This window comes from Lithobates pipiens, unplaced genomic scaffold (genome assembly GCF_037356315.1).
Source record: "Lithobates pipiens isolate NorthernLeopardFrog02 unplaced genomic scaffold, aLitPip1_a1.2 Scaffold_8, whole genome shotgun sequence".
Lineage (NCBI taxonomy): Eukaryota > Metazoa > Chordata > Amphibia > Anura > Ranidae > Lithobates > Lithobates pipiens.
The window spans coordinates 140,420,643-140,436,830 of NW_027507903.1; the positions used below are offsets into that span (position 1 = coordinate 140,420,643).

The following is a 16,188-nucleotide window of genomic DNA, read 5'->3' on the forward strand; positions in this document are numbered from 1 at the left end:
CTCGATGTCAGAGGAGAATGAGTAGACTGGTTCAAGATGATAGAAAGGCAACGGTAACATTACAACCAAGGTATGCACAATACCACCTCTGAATGCACAACACATTGAACCTTGAAGCATATGGGCTACAGCAGCAGAAGACCACACCGGGTGCCACTCCTGTCAGCTAAGGACAGGAAACTGAGGCTACAATTCGCACAGGCTCACCAAAATTGTACAACAGAAGATTGGAAAAACGTTGCCTGGTCTGATGAGTCTTGATTTCAGTTGCGACATTCAGATGGTAGGGTCAGAATTTTGTGGAAACAACATTAAAGCTTGGATCCACCCTGCCTTGTATCAACGGTTCAGGCTGGTGGTGTAATGGTGTGGGGGATATCTTCTTGGCATACTTTGGGCACCTTGAGCATCGTTTAAATGCCATGGCCTACCCGAGTATTGTTGCTGACCATTTCCATCCCTTTATGACTACAGTGTACACATCTCCCCCCCCCCCCCCCCCACACACACACACACAGCATCCCAGGACACAGCTTGTTTTTGGTTTCAAAAGTCGTGCATGTGCAGTGCACTTGAACTCAGCAACCTGGTGTCAGTGACTACTGCGCATGCACGGCTTTATCAGGAACATTGCTCGTACCGGCGATGCTGTCAACCACCCAATGTCTGCTGAGCCCTGGACATAAGTCAGGACACAGGAAAGTACACAATGGGAGTATTTGGTTAGGCTTCATAGCTGATGGAAAAGTCCTAAAGATATAGCATTGGCATTACAAGACGAGTATGGCCAAAGCTTTTTTCCCCTGGTGATCCTGCTCACACCCCTAATAAGTAGGGTGACAACACTCGCTCACTGTATTGTATTTATGGAGGTGCTGTCACCCTAGACTGCTCTCCTGATTTAAGCCTAGTACACGGGCCAAATGTTGGGCGGCATTGGCCGGTTCAACAGAAGCCAGACCACTATTCTCATGTATACTGGAGTTGGTCCGACAGAAGCTGGCCAGTCAGCTGACTTCCGTTGAAGGGGCATGACCGAAAAAGGTCTGCCGATTACCTCTCGATCAGCGCTCTCAGCCAATGGCTGGTGGCCACTCCTCTGTCAAAATACAATAGAAAAGCAGGGAGGATCGATGTACTAACGTTGGATAGTTAGTACAGCGATTCCTCCTGTGCGGTCAGTTTTTTTTGTTCAGCCCTGCTGGGTTAAACGAAAAAAAGAAAATACTGGTGTGTGGTAAACTTTAGACTACAAACACCTCTTTCTGTCCTCATATCCATTTCATTGTAAGGAAAAGTTTGTAATTCATAGAATATAGATAAGGGGGCTGATAACATTGTTTGCGATTTCAGTTCTGTACACTGGAAGTTAAACGCATATTGGATTTCTATCAGGAATCTTTCTGTAATTGCAGAAAATGTACTTAGCCTGGAAAACAAGAGCAGGGCAATTATAATTTACACAGTAAACAGTATAACAGGATGATGGAACAGAAAAGTACAAAATATAAATTTTTTTATTACTGACCACTCCCCATCGAAAAAACTTGTAAAGATGGTCTATAAAATACCGGTAGCGGGGATATAGAAAGGACAACGTGCTACGGCACTCCCCGAAAACAACCAATGAGATTTCACTTCTGTGTAAGAGGAGGTTGTATAAATCGCCATGCATGACCACTTTGCATCGTTCCCTCTGCATTACTAAACAAATGCGTCTTTTATAACCATATTGCTTCAAACCTGATTCATCAGATGATATAACATGATGTCAGTAATCCAGGATTGCATAATTGCCGATAGGAAGTCAAATCTGGAGGACGGCATCACATGGCATTACACATAGATAGACGTCCATAATGGGAAACATCGTTCTCCATCAACGAACACCAGTTACGGCACAGCTATACTTTATGAATAGTAGATTGCGCTCTAAATATATACACTTTTTTTTTTTTTTTTTTACCAATAAGAAAGAAGCTTTCCACCCTAAAACCACATATTGCATGAAAAGAATGACCCTTTGCACTGTTATAATAAAGTGAACAAAACATGTACACCTGCTATGCATTCCTTTGGATTTTATCATTCAAAATAATAGAATATAAAAAGGTTTCTCTGATAAAGCAAGACCATACAGAAAAGCTATGCATGCTCTTCTAAACAACTTTCCCTCTTTGTGTCTATGCCAGGACGAGGCCCTATACCAGTACCTGTTACAAATGGTTAATCATAAAACACAAATAATCTCTATTCTTTTTAGTATCTCCACACCCTTTCCTTTTCTTTCGTTTATTACACCCACATAGCAACTACAGTAAGCAAGTTGCCTCTGACCTTGCCGCCCACGCTTGGCACTCCGGAGAAAGTTACTTGGAGATTTATATGCGTGTTTTAAAATGTAACACAAGACCCATTCCTGACTTCCTGGCTAACTGAAACATTTGAAATTACTTGTTAAAACATACAGCGTGGGCGATAAAAGTGGAATTTTGCACCCCTGGGTTCTGTACACGGGCCCTGTACCCTTTTAACAAAGTTGACTATTAAAATAATAAAGCCTATTTTGTGGCAAAAATAAAAAATAAAAACAGCCTAAGTTTAACTAAAACCAAAAAATAAATAAAAACAGCACAAGGGACATGACTTACCCTCAGTGTGATGTATCCCTTGTGCTGCTTTGTCCTCCTTTCACGGACATCTTCCTCCAATGCACCCCCCCCCCCCTTCCCCACCCAAAATGGAACTAAGGGGCAGCGATAGTCACTCATCAAAAATGCCCAGCTATGCCTTCCCTTTTCCCCAGCTGCTCCATTCATACAAGCCATTACTACAGTTTCTATGAATGAAACACAATCTATGAATGGAGTACAGGCAGATGCTTGATGGGTTCTGCACCGGATGATTACAGCATGTGCAGCATTGCCACCACAGCTGCAAATCCCTAGCTGAATTGGGGAAATGGACAGGAGGTGGAGAAAGAGAGCAGCAGGATCAACCAGGCTTTTTGCAGCATACAGAAAACTAATTTCATAGTGACTGAGTATGAACAGTATGTAATACAGCATTTGATATTTTTTTATGATGTGGGTTTAGTAACTGTCAGAGTAGGCCTTCTGTATCAAGAAGTCTAACAAAATAACTATTTCCCCATCAAATATATTGTTAAAGTGGCGTTCCGCCCAAAAAAAAATGAAAAGCCAACAACTACACATACTGCAGCTGCTGGCTTTTAACAAGGCCACTTACCTGTCCTGGAGTCCAACGAGGTCGGCACCGCAGCTGATATTTCCATCAGCTGTCGGGTGCTGCTGCCACCATTGCGGGTAAGGGAACCCAGCAGTGTAGCCTTGCAGCTTCATGCCTGGAAGCCTACTACGCATGCGTGAGGCGCCACTCCTCTCTCCTACTGGCCCAGCGACAGAGAGGAGGAGGGAGCCCCAGGGTCAGGTCACGGGCCGGCGGGAACTCCAAGAAGTGGGAACAGGATACTTGTCAGTGACAGGTATCCTGTCCCCCTCCCCCTCGAAAGCTGCCAATTGTGGCACCGGAGGGGGAGAGGAGACAAATGAGCGGAAGTTCTACTTTTGGGTGTAACTCCGCTTTAAGCTTTCACTACAAAAAAACAGAATGGGAATGAACATGCAAGTCTGGCTGCTACGGTATGAGTTCTTGACTGTGCCAGGTAGACAATACCATTAGCCAAGGTTGATGGTGTCAGAGGGAAAAACAATATCACATTCATACCTAGCCTAGCATGATCTGTCTTTCATACCCCCTACACTGGTTCCTGTCTTCAGGTGGCTCCGCTGCTTTACAGAATCCCGTGGAGCCACCTTTGCAAGCATCCTCCCTGTTGGTGCTATGGACGTGTCTCCTTGCATCCACAGAAGAAAATGGCGACTAGCCCCTTCCCCTTTCCCCCCTCCTCCCTGTGTGTGACGGATATTGGCTGGAGCCTGCACTGTCCTCTAGTGCACATTGCATGTGAAGTACTCTACTACCAGGAAGTTCAGGGAAGCGGTGCTGTGAACGTGGAGTCAATGGCACTATATTGTTGCCACATTTTTTTTTTTGTTTCTACAAAATTATGGACCAGTTTGTAATCATTGCAATTACGGTTGCTAAGAATGCATTTATTTAAACTGGAGGCTTTTACTTAAAACGGAAGGTTTATTAATACTTGCTATAATTGCATGATTCCTCATAACAGCCAGGCAACTAACATTTTCTACAATGTTAGTAGACACATTTCTTTCAGAACAGGTCTCCTGTAAGTCACTTTTTACCCTATTACAACTTCAAGAATCAGGCCGACTATAAGAAATTCAGGCCTCTTGCACACTGTACTTATCTATGAGCATCAGACAATCCTGGCAGAAAAAAGAAACACAAGGATGGGCTGTGTATCAATTGTGCATATTTGTGAGTATGCACACACAACCAGAAAGTGTGGCATTTGTGGGTCCAAAAATACTGGCCAACATGTCAGATTTATGTTTTTTTTATTTGCTGATCAATACACAGTGCATGTTTACATGCAAACTGAAAATAGGCTGCCTTTAGCGTTTTTTAGACAGCCGTGTGTAAGAGGCCTCCAAGTTACATGATACAATTTTTAGGGCCTTCAGAAACTATTCTAAACAACAAAACTCTTCCTGTGTAGGTTGCTTTCTAAATTATTTTGTTTTGTGTGGGAATGTCTTGTTTTTTATTTGCTTTTGCTTTTTTTTGGACTGTACTGATAATGCCTTCTCCTCTGAAGAAAGCTTTTACTGTGCACATCAAGCTGGAATGTGTCTTTCTACCCACACTTTAGTAATTACAAGGCACAGTAGGTTGCGTTGGAAAGCTGTCATTTAGTCACTAGTAATGGCCCACATTTGACATGTAGAGGAAATCAGGCTGTTCTGACCTGCACAGTCAACAGAACAGAAAATAAACACATCAACTTTTATATGTGATGTAATACATATAGGCACATTCCATGCCCCTATTACATTGCCTTGCAAATCCAAGTGACAAACATGTTTGTTAAATCTATTTAAATTCTGATCTAATAAAAAAAATACTAACATTGCGGAGATCAAACCTGTTTTGTACCTGTTGGAGACCAATGTAATTATTACAATATTGTAGCAACTGCCTGAATAATCTCTTCTATTTACTATAAGTGAATGAAGAAAAAAAAACTAAAAACAGACATGCACATGAAGAACACAAGAAGATATATAAAACTGAACTTCAAGTTATGTAGTTGGCCCACACAACTCTACACATAGTTTAATAGTTTCCCCGCTATGTATGAAACATTTTTTTTTTATAACCGGTTCCCGACCAGCGCACGCCGATGTACGTCGGCAGAATGGCACGGGCAGGCATATTGGTGTACAGGTACGTCCAATCTTCAATGCCGCCCTGCCATCGCGAGCGCGCCGGCGGCGGCGTGCTCTCGTGCCGGCCGGGACCCCCGTGAGTCCGGTCGCGGGTCCCGCGGACTCAATCGCCGCGGGCATACCCGCGATCGTCTCACGGGACGGCTGAATGGAGGAAATGCCGTGTAAACAGCATTTCTACATTCTGCCTAGCAACTAGTGACGCTGATCTCTGCTCCATGTGACTGGAGCAGAGATCAGTGTTCACTAAATGAAAGCCCAACCCCCCCCCCCCCCCCGCAGTTAGTAACACACCCCTAAGAACACTTAACCCCTACACTGCCACCCACTGGTTAACCCCTTCACTGCCAGTGTCATTTACACAGGAATCACTGCATTTATATAGCAGTGATTACTGTATAAATGACAATGGTCCCAAAAATGTGTCAAAAATGTCCGATGTGTCCGCCACAATAAAAATCGCTGATCACCGCCATTACTAGTAAAAAAATAAATAAAAAATTATTAATAAAAATGCCATAAAACGATCCCTATTTTGTAAACGCTATAACTTTTGCGCAAACCAATCAATAATCGCTTATTGTGATTTTTTTTTACCAAAAATATGTAGAATACGTATCGGCCTAAACTGAGGGAAAAAAAAGTTTTTTTTTATATATTTTTGGGTGATATTTATTATAACAAAAAGTAAAAAATAATGCATTTTTTTTTCAAAATTGTCGCTCTATTTTAGTTTATAGCGCAGAAAATAAAAACCGCAGAGGTGATCAAATACCACCAAAAGAAATCTCTATTTGTGGGAAAAAAAGGACGTCAATTTTGTTTGGGAGCCACGTCACACGACCGCGCAATTGTCAATTAAAGCGACGCAGTGCCGAATCGCAAAAAGGGGTCTGGTCTTTGACCAGCAAAATGGTCCGGTCTGTAAGTGGTTAACCTGCTAGAAACATTCAACAACTTCTAGATTGGTGAATGTCAAAAAAATTCCAGTGAAGTAAAGTGGTCCATTCACCCCCTCCCCCTCTTCCTTCCCTAGTCTTCCCTGTTCGTCCCATTCAAGGATTATACAGACCTACACTAGCATATATAATATATATTTTATATATATATATATATATATATTTTGTGATTTCAGTTATCGCACCTTTTAGTGCTTCCCATGTTCGCGGGGGGATTACCCGTTTAGGGTGCCTCAAATTGTGCCGTCCGGTGTCCTTTTTTGGGCTTCTACTGGTAAGCCATGCCTGACTATACCACTCCTACATTATCTGATGTAATACATTATGTAAAATGTATCCCTTGTTTTTTAATGTTAATTTAAAGTTTCTGCTACTAACCAGATAACACAGAATATCTTCTAAGGTCTATTGGTGTCCATGCCTTGAAAGCTCAGGGATGTTTTGGTGGCAGCAAAAGGGGACCTACCCAAAATTAGGGGGTGGTCATAAAGTTATGGCTGATTGGTGTGTGTGTGTGTGTGTGTGTGTATATACATATGCACATACACACACACACACACCTAGACAGGCAAGCCTACAAGACTTCAATGGGACATTTTATTACATAGTTAATAAGGTTGAATAAAGACACCAGTCCATCCAGTTCAACCTGAGTGAGTGTGGGTGCGTGTTTACAATTGTCCCTATCCCTGTAAATTGTGTCTCATTGAGATGCTCATCTATTATTATTTATTTAAGGTACCCATATAGCGCTGTCAATTTTATGCAGCACTCCACACATACATTGCACACTCACATCGGTTCCTACCCTCAAGGGGCCCACAATCCAAGGTCCTCAACTCACATTCACATACTAGGGCCAATTTTGGACAGAAGCCAATTAACCTACCAGCATGTCTTTGGAGTGTGGGAGGAAACCGGAGTACCCGGAGGAAACCCACGCAGGCACAGGGAGAACATGCAAACGCCAGGCAGGTAGTGTCATGGTTGGGATATGAACCAACCTTTTATGAAAATATCTATGTATGAAGTCATTCTCTGAATTCTAATAACATAATTTTTATCATTGTACAGATCTAAACATCTATGAATAACTTTTGTCAAACAAAAGAAAGAAAGAAAGAAAGAAGCCTTTCAAGCGTCTGAGCCAGCATTCTCTATATTTTATAAAGCGATACTACTGTAATGAGAGATTTCCCAGTACCTCGAATTCTCTCAATTTACCAGAAGCTTATATTTAATGTGTTATTTATTATTTTCTGAGTAATGTGCTTAAATCTATTAACTGCTGAACATAAGATGAAAGAAAGAGGACAGAAGAACTAAAACAGCCCGATACCAAAGTCCACCTAAAATGAGATTACAGTATAGTCACAGCATTGTTCACAGCATTTTCGTTTTAGAACATCAGCATTGGAATAGCAACACAAATTATAGCTATATTTGATCATTACTTATAAATGATATCAATATAGGATTTACATTTTGACCAGTTCAAGGTAATCTGTGATTGGGGAAAGGGAGATTGTGATATGCCACTCCTCCAATCACAGAGTGCCTTGCAGCTGTTGAAAAAATGCAATACAATTACTGAATGGAGGAGTTGGGGTGCAAGTGACACACTGAACTCAGCACTCAAGCCGGAACTGTAACTGTACTGTATGGGGGTGAGTAAAAGTTAGAGTTGTACATAACACTCCAGCCTAGACACATGGGACACACTTCATTAGTGTGGATTTATATTTACAGTACACGTCTCAAAAAATTGTTTCTGATCAGAGTCTAGCTTTAAATCCTATTTCTGTTGAAAGTTAAAAAAAATCTTCCCTTACAGTGGGGCAGCCCCTGCACTGCAAGCAGTACTGGGACAGGGTTGTCCAGCGCCCAGGGCAAGGATCCAGAATTGTGTCCCCCCTCCCCCAATATTAATACATGCCATAGAATGGCTGTACCACCCTGTGTCCATTTTTGCCCCTTTGCTACTGTGTCCAGGGCAACGTCCCCTCCTGCCCACCCCTTGTCCTGGTCCTGACCGCAAGGGTTAAATACTTGTTTAGCTCTAGAGGACCAAAAAATGCAGTTTTACTTACCTGATCCTCCATTCCCCTGGCAGCCAACACTCTTCTCTCCTCCCCTACGCTCTGATGGTGGATTGTTCCCCGGGTCCTCATGTCCAGTGCAGGGCTATGGGTTCTGCATTATACTTGATGATGCCAGAGGACCTGTGACTGCCAGGGCATAGAAAAAAAAAAAAAAAAGAGGCTTCGGGGATTGGTCTAGGAGCGCAATAACAACCTGCAGGAATAGGGGGATCAGATTTTCATCTGTCCCCTAAATGTACATGAGCATTTAACCCTTCCAGTTTAGGGGCAGCCTCATTGCAAGGGAGGATTTTTACTTCCCCCAAGCTTCAGGTTTAAAGAACTTCACTAAGAATCTGTCCACATAAGAATACCACATTATTATTTTAGAAATGTAACACACCTTGATATAAAGGAAACTTACTTGTGTCTGGACCCTTACACCTGCCCAAAACGGTGTCGAAGTTTTGCTCCTGTGTGGAGTCTCTCCTCGTCTTCAGCATGATGTAGCCGAGCAGGTCGGAACCAGAAAACAAATTCAGCTCCAATCATTCACTGCTGTAATACACAAATCCGAGTTGTCAATTTGTAGACCTAGGCAGACACACAACATTTCAAGGGTGTCAAACAATGGGCAGCAAACTAGTTACTTTCCCTCTAGAAAGAAGTGATAATTAGTTATATCTGGTATTTCTGCATCTCCTCCCTTTGGCCTCATTCACTCGAGAAATTAGGACTGGACTGTGGATTCCTGCAGCCAGAACCGCACAACTCTGTACATGTGAATGAATGACAAGTTGATATGTCCATAAATGATCTACCCTGGATGTTGACGTTTGCAATCATCCATCCCCAACTGCAGGTAACTGCATTGTGAGTGAATCCCGACAGACGTAGCTGTCACTGTTGGTTGTCATTTATTCATTCAATAGTCATACAGAACGGTCACCACCAGTGATTCCAGCTGTAAGTATCTGCTGATTCTTGACGCCGGAGTTTACAGAACAACCTTAAATCGCCCATGTGAGTGAGGCCTAACAAAGACTATTAAGGCTTACATTTTGCTTCGAAATGTGGCATTGGGCACATTTTTGTAAAGCCCTCTAAACGTCAATCAAAGCACCTGTCATTGAATAAAATGGTAAGCTTACAGTCCTGTTTACACATTGTGTTTGCTTTGCTTCAATAACTATACCCCAACTTGCTTCCTTGGTGCTTCAAAGCATCTCCAAAGCCAAGTCTATAGCAAAGCTCGCTTAAAGCACAGCACCAGCTTTTAAGAGCCTTTGTAGGTATTGGGAAATCAACAAGCGAACCGGAAAGATGTCATCAGCAGTCACTTCTGGTTCATGTGTATATATTCTGGAAGTGTCTGGTGCAGACGTCACATCTGGTGCACAGCGTGGATCAGCAGGAAGGTGAGCATGGTCCAGACTGGAGCACAGCCATTAGCAGATAGGAACGCTATAGCCAAAGGTGAGTAGGGATCAGAGAGAGAGATGACTTAACGGCAGATCAGGATAGCTGGGGGACTGGAATAGGAAAAATTAGCAATATCACATGTGGTGTGCAATGTGACAGCAATAGAGCGAGAGGTATGCGGTGACCATAGAGAAAGGAGGATCAGCAGAGCTGGGGGCTACTACTGAGTGGGGGATCAACAAAGACTGCTGAACAGGGGATCAGAAGAGCTGGGGGCCAATACTGAGTGGGGGATCAGCAAAGACTACTGAGCAGGCAATCAGCAAAGCTGGGGGTTACTACTGAGTGGGGGATTAGCAAAGACTACTGAGCAGGGAATCGGCAGTGCTGGGGTACTACTGAGCTTGGCATCTACTGAACAGTGATGCTTTTCTGAAGCTTTAATGAAGCTTGGCAAATGCCCTGCGTTTTGACCTTTGATTTCTTTTAAAGGGGCCCAGTAGAACCCCAGCTCATTAGTACACCTGTTTAGCAGATCCCCAGCTCATTGGTACCCTAATTCAGCAGATCCCCAGCTTAGTAGTACAACTCCCAGCTCTGCGGATCCCCTGCTCAGTAGTACTAATAAGCTGTGGATCTGTTGAATGAGGGTACCAATGAGCTGGGGATCTGCTGAACAGGGGTACTACTGAGTACTGAGCTGGGGTTCTACTGGGCCCCTTTAAAATAAATTGAAAACACGTGGCATTTGCTAAGCTTCTTTAAAGCATCACAGAAGCATTAAAGAAGCATGTTGAAGCGGTAGGCGCTTTAATGTGCGTTGCATAGTAAGTGAGGTTGAAAAAAGACACAAGTGCATCAAATCCAATCTATGTGTGTGATTATATGTCAGTATTACATTGTATGACCCTGTACGTTGTGGTCGTTCAGGTGCTTATCCAATCGTTTTTTTAAACCATCGATGCTCCCCGCTGAGACCACCCCTTGCTGCTCTTACAGTAAAGAAGTCTCTATGTGGTTTAAGGTTAAACCTCTTTTCTTCTAATTTTAATGAGTGGTCACATGTCTTGTTAAAGTCGAAGCAAGTGTATGTGAGCCCTTAAAGCCTAACAAATAAAGAATACACACAAGGGACATTAATTACCTTTAGTGAGATATGTTCCTTGTGCTGCTGTCTCCTTTTTTCAGAAATCTTCCTCCCCCAATGCCCCCCCCCCACGACCGCCATAATGCTTCGGTGCTGCAGGGATAACAGAGCTAAGGGAGCTGTCACAGGCACTCATCAAGACTGCCCAGCTATCCCTTCAAGGGTCCATCCACCCCAGCCCCTGCATTATGACGCAGCAGCTGGTGTGCGCTGTGGTGCAGGCAGTGCTGATGGGCTGATTCGCTGATATAATCACACAACGCTGTCCCACTGTACCCTTAATAAAAAGCACTTGCTAAACATCCACACTTTTATACTTCTATAACAGGAAATGGGTGCTTGTTCACAGTCATACAGGAATCTAGACGGAACATTACATTCCTAACGCAGCTTTATTAAATCTTTCACTTTTTTTTAGCTTTACTTAGAGGACACACATAATCATAGTGAAAGCTGAGTGACCGGTAATAGGTGTGACATTCTGACATTTGCGATGCTTTTGCTCACACAGGAATCCGATTTCACGGAAGGAGAATGGAAGCAAATGAAAGGGTCTGCGAGTTCACTGGAAGTGTAAGAAGCAATCTCCAGTAACTGAGCGGTGGTCTACTCACAGGGGTGACTCACGCCAGAAATGTCACTAGAAGGAAATTGCAACACATTGCATTATATGAATCAATCTGAATCATACCATTTCCCAATATACAGTGCTGTATTTCTAGAGAAACAGCAAATTAAAAAAAAAGCTTTGGACTTCCTTCTCAATCTTTAAAGCTTGGCACCGGGAAACTTTAAAATGATCCCCTGCAGGGGGGCTGACTCTACTGGGCTGCTTGTTTTTTTCAGGGAGGAGGAGAAGCACTTTTACTTGCCTGACCCTCCACTGCCCTGGTAGATGGCGCTTCCCCATGCTGCGTTGGTGGTCTGTCTCTCAGCATCACCATGTCAAATTCATGGACCGGGTCATGGTCTTAGGGTCCTATCCCATGGGCTTTCTGATCAGGTCAGGTGGATCTGATCAGACCCTCCAGTCTCCCCTATGGAGCGGCGGATGTCCACACTCCATCTGATTTGATCCTGCCCGCAAAATCCAGACGGATGGTTGTTCGATTCACCAGACGGATGGAAAATAGGATAGGATTGGATGAAAACGGACAGGCGGTCTGTTTCCACTCGATTTCCCCATAGAGGAGAGCGGGACCGTCCCCGTGTCTGCACAGCGGAGCGGACAGGACCGGTCATCCGCCTGCTCAGCGGGGATCAGCAGAGCGATTCCCCTCTAAGCAAGTGGAATCTGCTAGATGGAGGCGCATGTGTGAAAGGGCCTAAATGATGTCAGGATCTCAGACAGCTGGAGTGTGGGGGGGTCGGGTAGAAGATGCCTATCTAGCAATAGGTAGGTCTCCTAAACCTAAAGGAGCAATTAACTCTTGCAGTGCTGACTTAGCCCTGCGGCAAGGATCATTTTAAGTTACTTCATGAATGCAGAAACCTGAACAAATATTGGGCTGTCATTGCTGAACTGTACTCTTAAAAAAAAAGTTAGGGCCCATTAACGCAGGTGTAGAGGGCGGTAGATTGTAAATTGAAAGTATTTCTCCGTTTAAGAGTTACTGGTCTTGTGTACAGTGAAAGCTGGAGCTGTACGCTGGTAACTGCACATGTGTGCAGGGACAGATGCGTACCCTTCAATGCAGATGGTTTGTGTCCAGGGCTTGCAATTCATCCCGTGTACACATGTTAATGGTCAGATGTGTGGTTACCCGTGTACAGCAGCAACCTGTCACTGATTTTTACAGGTGACTGTTCACAACACCTGCGACTCTCGGACGTTGTATGGCCCTCTGCACCTGTGTGAATGAGCCCTTATGATGATCCAAGTATGCAAATCAGCAGGACTTCCTTCAGATATCCCTGGCACCCTCAGTAGTTCTCTCTGTACAGATTCACTTTAAAATAAAGAACGCTAAAAGTAAAAAAAAAAAAAAAAAAAGATTTTTTTTAGTGTCTACAAAGGCAGAGCTGTTCATAACTCTATTACGAACTGCGTGTTGGAGGGCTGCTAACTTGGACTTTGCTTATCTTCTGAACCAGATGTTCAGAATTATTTGTGTCTATACCCGTCCCACATTTAGATTATCTTGGGTCAGTGGGAGGTAAGCTGTGTCTGTGCCAACCCAAATTACTGAACTGACACATGTAGCACAGGATGAACGCTTCCAATATATTCAAGGGACCAGATCCTTCTTTTAGGTTTGGGATTCATACCGGTTTACAGGCGGAAGAGAAATGACACCATGGCTATGACGGTTACAGCCAGTGGGACCTTTTACCCAAGAAATGATGGTATGGGTTCAGCTTAGATAGCAAACGGATCTTCTTTAAGGGCCCGTTCACACAGTACAGTGGGTGAGAGCCACGTTCCCACACCGCAATGTCCTTGTACTTGGTACAAAGTACCATATGATGCGGTTACCACATGTTCAAAAAGTAGCACATGGGGTGTGACTTCAGCCCATTCAAAATTAATGGTTCTGGAATCGCATTGCACAGAACTTCCCGTGCAATTCACATGCACTGCCTAGTGTAAATGGGTCCTAAACTGTGAACATTGAAATATTTTGCTTTCTATATCTATAGGGTACTCAATTTTTTTTCTTTCTTTTAACAATTATGAAATCTCCAATTAGTTTGATGAATGTAAGCCCGGCAATATGCAACATTACATAAACATTTGTAGTAATCTTGATAATATCCAATATTACAGAGATTTGAAAGCTAGCTGCCTTAAAGTGTATACCCAAGAACAATTTTTTTTTTAGGCTTTTTTCCCCCCTCTATTTTAATAATCCTGGCTGTAACACACTTGTAACCCTAGACTGACAGGACCAACCATATTGTATCTATGGAGGAGCAGCACCATCACCCTAGGCTGTTCTTCTGATTTGGGCTACAAACACCTCCCCCTCTCATTAACACAGAGAACTGGAAAGCTTGAGAACATTAAAAAGTCAGTCCAGTGCACATGTAGTAAAAAAAAAAAAAAGAAAAAAAAAAAAAAAAAAAAACGGACTTTCTGGCAAGATAAACCAGTGTATTTGCTGAAAACGTTAGCCTGAAAAAACGAAAAAGAATGCAGCCACCACATCGAAGGACAGCCACAGATGGCAGGTTGAGCAGATTTGAACCATGTATGGGCAGGCTGAATATACCCAAGCTGATCGATCAATCAACTTTGGTACAACAAGCCTGCTGGATTTAAATGCAATTTCTGCAAGAAGCTGTTCTAGCCACTAGCAATAACCACGGTGTTCTCCCACGGATCCCCCATAATAACTGGGAACCCATAAAACAAAAAGAAAACAAAACATAGTTCTTAAAATGACCATGCAGGTCATGTATTAAAATGTCTTCATAGTAGGTAGCCTCGCAGGGCTCCAGCAAGGTGCACATAGTCATACAACAGCAGTGCCAATAGTGCATTAGCAAAAAACTAGAAAACATAATCTATATATATATATATATATATATATATATATATATATATATATATATATATATATATATATATATATATATATATATATATATATATATATCTCAGGTACGCAGACAAGACACTTGTACAAGTTAAACCCTATACGCAGTTGGTAACAGATTATAGATATGACATTACATCTCATCTCTACCACAGAGGACAAGCACACAGCAGGTATATAACACACTATAACAATTCTCAACATATAGAGAATGAGAAGTGGAACTCATAAGATCCATACAAGTACCTATTTATCGGGATGGTAAGTATTCGTTGTGCCATCAGTAAAGAGAAGCATGCCATGCAGTGCACAGGCTCCTAGAATTGGGTAGAAAACACTTACTTTCTCTTTCCACGGTGCTCTCACGTGCTTTCTGATGAAAGATGGAAAGTTCTGCCTCTACATCAAGCGTGTAACAAGTGCTTTGCCCCTGGAGCCCTGACTTCTCCTATACTGCCTGGTCCTCCTCCAGATCCTTTGAAATAAAAGTCAACAACAGAAACCACAATGAGTTGTTTTTCTAATTCCTTGAAACTGAGTCAGTCAGTCATCATCAGCAGCATGCTTGCTCTGTGTAAACCCCGAGAGACATCCAAGAATCCAGAAGGGTAATGCCGTTTCATCCCAAGCCACAGAAAACCACCACATCGCTCTAGTATACGTCAGCCTCCCGACTCCATCAAGATCCAGCATCTGCTGCCAGGGGCTTCCACTCTACATCCAAATGAAAACGTGTTCTTCCTCTTCTTTAAAAGGAAAAAAATCCAAATATCATTAAAGGGTTCTAGATCTTCATATACGATGAGTGAAAGAAGATCAAATTGAATAAAGTGAAGCCCAATCCCAATGTACCGTATTGGGGTCCTCCAGTGCCTCGTAGAAGCACCTGTTTATGTTTTTCCAAGCTTCGTCTCTCTGTCGTCCCAAACAAGAAGGGCTGTCAAGCCTCTGCCGTCAGTTTATAAGCTCTGCTCTCCAATCCTGCTCAGCATAACAAACAGCTCAGGATTTCGCAACAGCCTGTTACTTAACCGAGCTGTTCCACCTACTCACATTTGTACTAGAATATAAAGCAATAGAGAGACAGCACAGGAAACTGAAGCATAACTGCCAGTACCGTCTATTCCAAGAAAGACAACAAGCCTCAGACCAGCCCTGGAGGACACCTTTCCCTTCTTCCCAGGAATTACTTTAGGGAATGGCATTATGTTGATTGCATTTTACACACAGCTGTAAGTACTCACTGAGAACACACATGTGAGGGCATAAAAAAAAAAAAAAAGGTAACGTTTGTTCATTCCAAACAATTTATAACTTCCAACGCCATCACTGAGCCCATCATTTATACAAAAAAATAAAATAAAAAACCAAGACCCCGATCCTGTGGTCCAAATTTATTACATACCAATTTAACAGCAAATTAAGTTTTTTCCACCTTAAACATTGTATATACAGTTTGCATGTCCCTGCGCCTGCGTGGGTACTTTGGTTTCCTCTTACACGGCAAAGACATGCTGGCAAGTTAATTGTCTCCTTTCCAATTCATCCCTAGTTTATGTGAGCGTGTAAGCATGCATGTCAGATAGTAACCTTAGATTGTAAGTTCCTTGGGGGCACTGATATAAATCTATAAAATGCAAACTG

The 16,188-nt window shown here is 42.8% G+C and overlaps 1 long non-coding RNA gene across 1 annotated transcript in view; it reads right to left on the minus strand.

Moving 5' to 3' along the window:
• The window catches only part of LOC143960165 (uncharacterized), a 39,444-nt gene extending 23,594 nt beyond the window's left edge, over positions 1-15,850 (minus strand). The window contains exons 1-2 of the long non-coding RNA XR_013270271.1: positions 14,887-15,850; positions 8,861-8,994 (exon numbers count right to left, since the gene is read on the minus strand). This is a non-coding gene — a long non-coding RNA (uncharacterized LOC143960165). The remainder of the gene's footprint in view (positions 1-8,860; positions 8,995-14,886) is intronic.
• Positions 15,851-16,188: the final 338 nt, after the last annotated feature.